General features: G+C 26.2%; 1 long non-coding RNA gene across 1 annotated transcript; it reads right to left on the minus strand.

The window, feature by feature from the left end:
• Nucleotides 1–4,676: 4,676 nt before the first annotated feature.
• Nucleotides 4,677–9,328, minus strand: LOC122272198 (uncharacterized). The gene is made up of 4 exons (XR_006226841.2): nt 9,144–9,328; nt 8,987–9,057; nt 6,980–7,131; nt 4,677–4,819 (listed from the first exon to the last, which is right to left on the minus strand). It is a non-coding gene; the product is annotated as an uncharacterized lncRNA (long non-coding RNA).
• Nucleotides 9,329–9,781: the final 453 nt, after the last annotated feature.

Consider the following 9,781-nt stretch of genomic DNA (forward strand, 5'->3'; position numbering starts at 1 on the left):
AGGTTTTCCTTTTGAACACCCAGAACTAAGTTATTTTTTTTCACGTGTCTTGATGTTTTGCTTAAACTTAAAGAAATGTGGCAGATAAGTTAAAATGAAATAAAACTTACTTTCCAAACATAAGCTTTATTGCTGCTGGAACCACAAGCCAGGTATTGATCATCAGCACTTAATGCTAACTTTATGTAATAGGTATTACATTTGAATCCATCATAAACAGTTTCTGTTAAAATACAAATGAAATTAGCTATATTTACTAACTAAAAAATTTTTTAAGAAAGGAGTTGTTAAAACTCCAGTAAAAAATTACATTTACTGAAAGAATAAGTTTACATTTGGTTATTGTACAGTGAGCAGTAGAGTTTTACGTGTTTGCAATCAGATACAATTAAATTTTAGAGAACATAGTACTTCGGGAGAAATCCTTCATAAGTAACTCTTTACAGAAATTATTTAAAATTTTGTATAGAAAAATAGTGTTCGTGTGAACTTAGAATAAACCATAAAGTTTCAAAAGCTGGAAAAAAAATTTCAAAGCATCAAAATGTAAACAAATTACAACAGGATTATTTAGGATTTATTATTTACAGGGCTGGAAATCCAAAATATAAAAATTATGGGAAATTTATGAATGCTGATTCTCTAATGGAAGTAATTTCTAATACCAACAAGGATTCTAAGATATACAATTGATTATTCAGAGTGCATAGCCAAATTTCAATGTGCGAAGGTAATTGGCCAAAATCAGGCGCAAACCATATCTCCCCCCTTTTACTTACAGAGGCAATATTCGATTGCAAAATATTAAGAGACTGAAAGGAACACAGGCCCGTAGTATAAATAAAACTTACAAAAAAATATTTTTTTCTTAAAATATAAAAAAATGCTTATATTTGTTGTTGTTGTCCATTTACGTCGCACCCCCAGTTAGAAACCCCTGATATATATATAATCAACTTAAAGGAAAAATGTTGTATCTACTATATTGTCTTACTATAGATAAGAATCTAATGGTTTTCAATTGACCGCGTAATTTTATTGGCAGAAAAATCACGTGGTAGGATCCACACACAGTTTTTCCTCATCATTTCCATATTATTTTGGTAGTCATCAGTATAAAATTAATTAAAGTTATAAAGGTTTGTTTTTCTATAAATAATTTTTTAACCCTTATCTAAAGTTATTTTCCAAGTACTATTATTATTACGCTTTTAACTCAAGAGTTTTAAACTAAGAGAATTTTTTTTATTATTATTATAATGTAAGTCTGCATTAAAATTTTAAGATAAAATTATCTAGAAAAGTGGTCTAATCTTATTAACTGTTTTGCAATTATTATTTTTGTACAAATAACATTATTATACTGTCTTAAATTACATTAAAGTGATCTGTTAAATAATTTATCAGCTCCGTGTACAATGAGATGCAAGCAAAAATAGTATTAAATATATCTGCCCGGTGAATTGTGAATTCACATAATAATTGTGAACTTACATAATATTGTAAATGTTATTTTAAATAATGATTACTTAGAAAAAATTACTTCTGTTTACCAATAGATCTAAATATTTATAATACTAATATTTGGATGTAGGAAGTGGTGGTTCAAGCAATCAGAATTCCTTTTAGTACATAGATGTTGTTCTGGCCGACAGCATATCTATCATAATCTCGAAACCAGCGATTTCCATCTTGGGTGTCTCTCTTTCTGATCTTAATTGGCTTTAGCCATCAACCTTTTTACTTTGTACATTTTAAACATTTTAGCAACTGCTTTTACAATTACCATACTTCTTGCTTCCCTTTTGAGATTTAACTTTATTATTCACTGTTTGAAAATCAAGCCAAGAAAAAAAAAATGTGCGAGCCATGTCAAAAAAATAAACAATGAAAAAATACAAAGTATACTTGTGCTACCTGAGAAATGTTTTAGTCATGAAACAACAATTTGTAAAGACCTGTAGCAAAAATTCTTGTTCGCATGAAGGTAGTTCTGCATCAGACAGCCTCTCCAAGATAATATTTTTATACTAACATGTGATATTGAAATAAGTTGCTCTGATATACAAAACTCTCAATGTTTTTTTTTTACAATTTTACTCTTCTTTGTTTTTCTTTATGTTGTGCAATTATTTGTGATACAGTTTTTTAATATACTTTACTAATTAAATAAGTTTTTTGATACTTTATCTATCTAAAGAATCTTAACTAGGTAACAATTAACTATTTAAACTAGAATAAATGTCACTTGACTTTAAAAAAATCAAAAACACCTTATAGGTGCAACGCGACAACCCATGTCGAAAACAAGTCCGCGTCTAACAGAAGGTTAATTTGATTGTTCATGTTTCTTTGTATTCTAGAATTACATTTTTTAAAAATTCAAAAACATATAATTGGTATCAAGTAATAACAAATGTAATGGACAAAAAGTAACAAACTTGTTCATGCTGCATCCCAAATAATGGAAAACCCTGAAAAATGAAAATATTTTTAGTTATAATAAAAGAAGTTCGAGATATAAATTTTAAAGTAATTAATTGATTATAAACGATCTTTTTAGATCGAAAAATCGATCTTTCTTTATCGATCAAAATGAGGACAAGTTTTTGTTTTATTAAAAAAGTTTATTATTATTTTTAATATTGCATTATTTATTCTTATATAATGCAGTGCAAAAACAAAATTTATCAGTATTAAAATATAATTTATCAAAAAATTTTTTAGCAAAGAAAAAAATAGATGAATTAAATCTTATTTTGGTATATTTTAGTATATTTAATTATAAATGCAGAGATGCCAAAAATTTTTTTACAATTAAGTTATGCAACACAGTTCAGAAAGCAAACAAAATTAGTCAGATATTTGCAAATTTTAGTATGTAGTTGTATACAGTTTTTTTTTTATTAAAATTCACAAATATAAAAATCGATATTATTCATTTTGTACTATTACAATGGCAAAACTTAATTTTGTCCATAATAAAGTGTATTTCCAATAATAATAAAAACAAGATTGCACAAATATTTGAAAAATTTAATACAGTAAATGTAATACTAAGAATAATAAAATATTAGAAAATATACTTGCTTTCTTAAAATATTTTGTTTTAATAAAAATGTAATAACGAAGCGACCAAGTAAAGAAAATATTAACTGGTTTCTAATAAAATTGTAAACTAAACTTAAAACATAAAGAAATTCAGTATCAATGAAATTAAAAACTTACCTAATTCATGAAACCAAGCAGTACATCTTTTTGTTGAGAAGAATGAACATAAAAACTACTTTACGCTTTGGTGTTAAGCGCTTCCTGATAGACACAAGAGCTCTTACAACTCTAAGAATGAATCTTGGCTCTTTTGAGTTTACAGACTTTTCTATGAAACCTAGGTGCTTCTTTATATCTAAAACAAAGGGAGATATTTATTTAAAAATTAATTATCAAACTTTTGACCTGCTCTAAATTTTTGAAATCGTATAGGTATATAAGAATAATGCATTTATATGTATGTCTATTAAACTTCTATATCAATTTATTATTGTTTATTGTAAAAAAAATATTAAATTTTTAAAATACTTGTTTTAACTTACATTACATTAATCACATGTAGACATTATATAGAAATACATTTAACTTTATAAACAAATATTGCATAGAAAGACATCATAAATAAATGTTGCAGCTGAATTAATCACTTATTAAGAATAGATTCTAATCTTATCCATTGAACATTCAATTGATTTTGATATTTAATGAACTAACAATAAATATTTTATTATGTATTTTGTAAATTTGAATAACAAAATTTGTTAAATTAAGTATACAATGAAACCTGAGAAGTTAAAAATGTTGAAGGAAAAAGAGAAAATATTAAGTGGTAATTATTATGACGTATCAAAATATAGTGCAATAAAAATATTAACTGAGAAAGAAAAAATCCAGTTTATTTCAAAAATTGAAATTTTAAATGTTTTAAGACATACTAAATATTTTACATAATAGGGAATTTTAAGGATTTTTATTGTCATCAAAATAAAATTAATGCAAAATTAATTCAAAATAAATGCACAATTTAAAAAGTTTTAGTTACATCAAAGTAATTGTGCGATAGTATAACTTATTGAGAAGATACAAACATTTGTTAACTGCACTTTTTAATTATGATTTATCACTTAAAACCCTGTTTTAAAAATTTTACATTTTTCAGCATATTTTACTGAAAAAACCTGAAATATAACATCCTTACTAACATGTAATTACTACTCAAGATTTTAAATTTGTTAAGTCTTTAAAAAAAACCTTTATAGTTCTGCAACAAGAATGTAGAAATTAAACTGTGAAAGTTAACTGTGAAAATTAAGCTTAATTTGGCCTTAAATGAAAAAAAACCAAACCAAATTTGAGCCATGTCTGATGGTCGATTTCTTTACAATTTTATATATTATGATAGATGAGTATATAAAGGAACAAACACTCAGAGTAAGAAAAACATCTACTTTAAATACTTATCTAATGAAACTAAAAAATTCAGCAGAACAAAATTGAGAAATTGAAATTGAGACAAAAAATACACTAATACTCTTTCCTCGCAGCACGCTAATAAATAAATATTGTTTAGAACAATAAAACAAGCAAAAGGCAAATTAATAGAAATATATTAAATGATTTACTTAGAAGGTAATCTATACATATATCCTTTTCCACTATCACTAAAAATTAAAGCTCTGTCAGTAGTTAAGAAATCACCACCCATCCAACGTTCATCTCGAGGATTATCAGCAGAGCACAACAGTGAAAAATCCCCAGCATCATAAACCTTGGAAAACAAATATTATTTGTGATTTAATATTTTAAATCTACACAACAAAAACATTTGGCAATAAATAACTATTACATTTTATCAAAATGTATTGCCATTAATTATTCACAGCCAAAAATATAATTGACATATGATTCAGTGGCTTTAAATAATTACATCAATAGAAAAGAAACAAATCTGATGATTGCTCTCTAACATAATGTTTAAATAAATACTACCTAAATGTATGATAGTCATCCAGAGAGTAAATTTCTCAAGGCATATAAAAAATTATAACAATACTGTATATCCTAGCGTATAAGCAGGCTATTTAAACTCAAAAAGTTTACAAAAATCTAGGAGTTGACTAATACACCAGTAATAAAGTTGGACATTTGTTGATCGTGAAATAGTGATGCATCATTATAAACAATGAGATGAATATGAATAACTCCGTATCAATTCAACCCTTTCAAAAGCTATTAATATGTTATAATAAATGAATTTTGTATTTTTTTTTCATCATATTTTCTTAAAATATTAAGGTTTTATTAGAAACAATACTTTAAATTACGTTCAGAAAAAATTACGAACAAGAAAGATTATTTTAATAAAAAATATTTCAAAATATTTAACACAATGAAAATTCTTAAAACATATCATAAAGCTACAAATTTAAATATTTCAGAACATCAAGAGTCGGATTCAGTAATGTTAACAGTATCATTATACGGATCTCCCTCAGTGATGGATTCTACTTCATCTGCTACGTCCATCCAAATAATTAGAATTTATGCACCGTTTAAAAAATTTTACAATAACATTTGAATTTCCATTTTGCTCAACACATAGAAAATTTGACACATCATGTCTATAGGAACAGTACGAATATTTCCTGTTTCTGAAAGGGTTTATTTTCTTTACATTAATCATTTATTTCAAGTTGATCGAATAATACCCTTGAAAGGTTTACTTAACCTTATATAACTAAACATTTGTCTAATAGACTATCAACTCATGCCAATTTTGAGAATTCCTGTTGATATTGTGATTACCCTAGTTTACTCACAGTACCTTCATAATTAGTAAAATTAGTAAACCAAAGGTGATAAAAAGAGCTGTACATTTGCTACTTTTTGAAATTTACAATAATCATGGTCTAACAGTCAAATGTTTAGTCCATCAAAATCAACATTAAAGATATTTTGAATACTGAAAAGTCCACAGATTACACAACTAAAAGTGCTGCAAACAAGCACAGAATTTTTCTTTCCATCTAAGAAATACAGAATGGCAAAATATGTAACATATGGACAGGAAAGGCATTCTGTTCGTTGACTTCTTGTTGGGGGTGCTGTGGTGGATGCTGAAAGTTATAGAGCAACCCTAGAAAACTTATGAGAAGCAATTCAGAATCAGAAGCATGGTATGCTTACTGCTGTTATTGTCCTGCTCTAGCTCTATGAAATCACTCACTCACATATAATGAATTCCAGAAAAAATCTGTCATGAGGTGACTCCATTTCCAGCTAGCACACTTCGATCACACTGGACTACAAAAAGTTACCTACCATTCCTATTAAATGTTACAATTTTAGTGATATTTAAGTTGAGAAGTAACTGAAATATTGGTATATATTTTGCAATATATCTTTTCAGGTAATAAAATTTGTCTCCTTTAATGTGCTGTGGGTGACTTGATTTCTAGATAACCTTTGCATCCTGATCCTATTAGAATCATTTAAAGACTTTGCATATTACACTATTTCATTATTCGCAGATATATACTTATAATGTATACATGTAATGCATGCATATATTATTTTTCTCACTATGGCAAAACATTTGACAAATTGCTTTTGAATTTCACTGCATCTCTTTTACATACATTGATGAACTGGAAGCAAATATTTTATGGCATTCAACACCAAAATAAATTATTATTTAAGGTATGAAAAAATTTTAAATTCATAACATTATATGTGTTAGAGCTGATTATTTATAATTGGGTTGTGACGTGTGAGTGACTGATGTCGTATTTTTGACCACAGATAGCTCAGGTGAAAAAAAAGTAATGCACAATATGCCCTAAATATGCTTGGTTCAAATAAGCAGGCTTGCTGGATTAGCAAGTGGCATTAGAAACAACACAACAGAGCTGATTATAGTTATATTTACCTGCAAATATTTGGGACAAACAATAAGAAGTGAGCTCGCCGCACTTTACTATACTCAATAAGAAGTGTCCTTTGATTAAAAGCACAACAGGTCAATTTCAGGGCATTCAGGAATCGAATTGGTTTTGACTCATCTTCATAAACAGGTTCATTCTATTAAAATAGAATATGTTTTTAAAAAAAACACTTAAATTTAGACAAAAATTCAAACAATATTTTATATAAATTGCAAAATAAATTAAAGCACTACAAATTATTAATTAGTATAATTCTTCAATTTCGTATAATACCTCATCCTTATAACTTGGATATATTTAGTATTGTTTGTGTATTAAACATAAAATTAATTAGTATTGTTTGTGTATTAAACATAATAATAATTATTGCTGACCTCGCTCTAAAAGGTGAATAAAAATATAAGTAGCTATTAACGAAATATAAGTAGCAATATAAAGTTCCCAATATAAATTAAACAAAATATAAATTAAATAAGATATAAATTAAATAAAATAGAAAATAAATTAAATATTTTTATACGTTCATCTAATTTATATTTGATGTACTCCAACTAATCTATTAATAACAGCAAAAAATCTATAGTTGACAACAAGCCAGTTAAGGTAAGTCACAATTGTAAGTCCAACCCCAATTTTCAATAAGAGATTGATCAAAGGTGCAAATTAATCATGAACAACATTATAATATTATTGTACTATGTTTCAACAATGCTGTTTACTCAAAGTTATTTAATTGATTTAAAATTTAGACTTCTACATGAAATAATAATTACCTAAATTTAAGTTCAATAAACCATGAAATTTAATTTTTCTCATTCCAATTATTTTTTTAGAGTAACTACAAGTGCTTTAAGTAATAAAAGTCTACAAATTAAACATATAACAAAATATTAATATTTATTTATATTTCTAATAAGACATTTATTTATATTATTATATAAGTTGTAAAGAAAAAGAAATACCAGGCAACAACAAAAGTCAATTTTAAATCAATAAGGGCATAAATTACAATTTACAATTTAGCTCTACTTTAGTAAACTACTTAGTAAACTAGTATGCTTACTCTAGTATGGTTAATATAATTACAAAAAAAAATAATAAATACTCGAAAAATTGGGCAAGCAAATGTTATATTTCTTCTTGGTCTGCATATGAAGAAAATCCAGAATGATATACTATTCTTTATGCTAGAATTCTAACTTTGTCTGAATTTCAGTCTCATCATGTTGTTTTCTCACACTTAAACCACTTTTGAACTAAAAGCTAGGTCTAAGTGAGAATTTACTATTTTTATCAATTTTTAAAGTAAAAATGTTTAGAACTTTTCTATTGAAAGTCAATATTAAACAATATATTTAGTTCCATTTCATTGTATAGTTGAAATTTTTTAAAAATTTTAAGTCAAAACATGAGTAACAATATTATTGATTAAAAAAAGAAATTAATTTTGATATTTATGCACTGCAATTTGCTTTAGAGCTGTTTGCCTGACATGAAAAATTTGTAGTTTTTAAACTTAAATTTGAAAATTATTTTGAAAAAATATTTTATGAACTTTTAAAGTTTTATTTAAACTTAAAACTTCAGGACCCTTGTTTATAAAAATAAAATTTTAATTAATACTATTTCAAAAAAAAGTATCAAACCCAGTCGGGTGTCTTGAAGTGAAAATTAACATATTTTAAAAATGATATTTGGAAATAGTCCTTGCAAAGCAATAGAAAAAATTCAAAAGACTTTTTTGGATAGAGATATATTTATAATGCTAAAAAAGTTTCACAACTTCCAAAAAAAGCTTTACTATTCAGCATGCTAACAAAAAGTATTTGAGTACTTTTTTAATGCATCCAGCATTTTGCAATTTTTTTCTATACTTCAACATATTTGACAAACTGTGCAAGATTATTTAACAAAACAATTAAAATCAGAAAATACCCACATAAATTAGCCACAGAGAACTATTTTATTTATGAAAAAAAAGATATAATTACTTTAGCTTCATTTCCAGCAATTGTCCATACTTTGATATAACCTGAAGCAGACAAACCAACAACGATGTCATCTAGAATAAGGAAAGGAAATTAAATTTTAAAACTGGACAACAATTAAGCTTTTATCTTCTCTGTTAAGTTTAAGTGGCATACTTACCATGACTTTTCACAGGACGCGTATTGCACTCATCCAATCAGGGTTAACACGTGAGGATAAAGTGAATAGAATATCTAACGTGAGAATATCCATTACAAGAATCTCTGCATAATAACCATTGCAAAACAGCCGCACATCATTCGATTTAGACACATGATAAGACTGAAACACAAAAATTATAATTAGTTAACATAGTATAATAAAGGACTTTAAAATCAATTCGAATAAAATTAACTTTTATAAAAATCACTGATTTGTAGCCCATCTGCACCCAATGTTTTTTTTATCGTCAACCACTTTAGCCGCCTTTTTATGAATGCTTAAATCATATGCAGTAATCTTAATCAAATATTGCAACCTTATTAAACTTGAAGTTCACTTGTATTACAGCCGGTTTTTAACACAAAAAAATTTATTTTATTGACTGCAGATCTATATTAAATGTTATCTCATTTATTTAAAAAATTAGTTAAATTTCCCACTAGTTAAGGTTGGAAAATTCTGGGGAAAGTGGCATTCATACATAGTGGGACACCATTTCTTAGCAATATTCGGAAATACAAAAATAATCACAAAATTTAAAGAGGTGTATAAGTAACAAAAAATTCAATTACATGATTTCTCTTTGTCGCAAGGCA

Source organism: Parasteatoda tepidariorum, unplaced genomic scaffold, assembly GCF_043381705.1.
Source record: "Parasteatoda tepidariorum isolate YZ-2023 unplaced genomic scaffold, CAS_Ptep_4.0 HiC_scaffold_26, whole genome shotgun sequence".
NCBI lineage: Eukaryota > Metazoa > Arthropoda > Arachnida > Araneae > Theridiidae > Parasteatoda > Parasteatoda tepidariorum.